Here is a 2,394-nt window from a genome sequence, read left to right as displayed (position 1 = left end):
TCTCTGTATGAACATGTTGTACCAACCTGCATTGTTGCTAGCCCTCTATATACATACATGTTGGACTGATATGACATGTAGCTAACTCTCAGTATATGGACATGTTGGACTCATCTGCCATGTAGCTAGTTCTCTAAATAAGGACATGTAGTACTACTCTGCTATGTAGCTAGCTCTCAGTATATGGACATGTTGGACTCATCTGCCATGTAGCTAGAACTCTGTATATGAAAACGTTGCACTATTCTCCATGGAGCCAGCTCTCTGTATATGGATATTGTGGACTTGTCTGCCATGTAAATAGTTCTCTGTGAAAGGAAATATTGGACTGATCTGCCATGAAGGTAGCTCTCTATATATGGACTAGTTGGACTCATCAGCCATGTACACAGCTCTCTCTTTATGAATATGTTGTGCTCATCTGCCTTGTTGCTATCCCACTCTATATATACATGTTGGACTGATGTTTCATATAGCTAACCACCAGTATATGGACATGTTGGACTCATGTGCCATGTAGCTAGAACACTGTATATGGAAATGTTGCACTATTCTACCATGTAGCTAGCTCTCTGTATATGGACATTTTGGTATCATCTGTCATGTACCTAGCTCTCTGTGCATGGATATGTTGCACTGATCTGCTTTGTAGCCTGCTCTCTCTGTATGAACATGTTGGACTCATCTGTCTTGTAGCTATTCCTCTATATATACACATGTTGGACTTATCTGCCAAGTAGCAAACTGTCAGTTTATGGACATGTTGGATTCTTCTGCCATGTAGCTAGTACTCTGTATATGGAATCCTTGGACTACTCTGTCATGTAGCTAGTTCACAGTATATGGACACATGGGACTCATCTGCTATGTAGCTAGAACCTTGTATATGGAAATGTTGCACTACTCTGCCAGGTAGCTAGCTCTCTTTATATGGACATTGTGGACTTGTCTGCCATGTAGTTAGTTCTCTGCATGGAAATGTTGGACTGATCTGCAATGAAGGTAGGTCTCTATAAATGGACTAGTTTGACTCATCAGCCATGTACCCAGCTCTCTCTGTATGAATATGTTGTACTCATCTGTCTTGTTCCTGTCCCTCTCTATATATACATGTTGGACTTATGTACTATGTGGCTAACTCTCAGTGTATGGACATGTTGGACTCATCTGTCATGTAGCTACATCTCTGTGCATGGATATGTTGCACTGTTCTGCCGTGTAGGTAGCTCTCTGTATATGAATATATTGGACATATCTGCCATGTAGCTAGCTCTTTGTATATGGACATATTGCACTCATCAGCCATGTAGCCAGCTCTCTCTTTATGGACACGATGGACTCATCTGCCTTGTAGCTAGTCCTCTCTATATATACATGTTGAACTCAACTGCCATGTAGCTAAATCTCAGTATATGGACATGTTGGAATCATCTGCCATGTAGCAGTACTCTGTATAGGGATATGTTAGACTACTCTGCTATGTTGCCTGCTCTCAATATATGGACACGTGGGTCTCATCTGCCATGAAGCTAGAACTCTGTATATGGAAATGTTGGACTACTCTGCTACATAGCCAGCTTTCTATATATGGACATTTCAGACTCGCCTGCCATGTAGCTAGCTCTCTGTGCTTGGATATGTAGGACTGATCTGCCATGAAGGTAGCTCTCTGTATATGAACATATTGGGCTTGTCTGCCATTTAGCTAGCTCTCTGTATATGGACATGTTGGACTCATCAGCCATATAGGCAGCTCTCTCTGTATAAACATGTTGGACTCATCTGCCGTGTAGCTATTCCTGTATATATACAACTTTTGGACTCATCTGACATGTAGCTAATTATCAGTATACAGACATGTTGCACTGATCAGCAATGTAGCTCGTACTCTCAATAGACATATTTTGAACTACTATGTCATGTAGCTAGCACCCAATATATGGACACATTGGACTCATCTGATATGTAGCTAGAACTCTGTATATGGAAATGTTGCACTACAATGTCATGCAGCTAGCTCTCTGTATATGAACACGTTGGACTCATCTTCCATGTGGCTCGAACTCTGTATAAGGAAATGTTGCATTACTCTGCCACGTAGCTAGCTCTCTATATGGACAATTTGGAATTGTCTTCCATGTAGCTAGCTCTCAGTACATTAATATGTTTGACTGATCTGCTTTGTAGCCTGCCCTTTCTGTATGAACACGTTAAACTCATCTGCCATGTAGATAGAACTCTGTATATGGAAATGTTGCACTACTCTGCTTTGTGGCTAGCTCTCTGTATATGGATATTTTGGACTCCCATAACATTTAGCTAAGAAGCTCTGGTAGCGTAGTGGTTACGAATTGGGCTGCGTACCTTAAGGTCTGTGGTTCGAAACTACCAGCC

The sequence above is a fragment of the Chrysochloris asiatica genome, unplaced genomic scaffold (genome assembly GCF_000296735.1).
Source record: "Chrysochloris asiatica unplaced genomic scaffold, ChrAsi1.0 scaffold00186, whole genome shotgun sequence".
Classification (NCBI taxonomy): Eukaryota; Metazoa; Chordata; class Mammalia; order Afrosoricida; family Chrysochloridae; genus Chrysochloris; species Chrysochloris asiatica.
The sequence above is the reverse complement of the archived record's forward strand: the minus strand, read 5'-3'. Positions refer to the sequence as shown.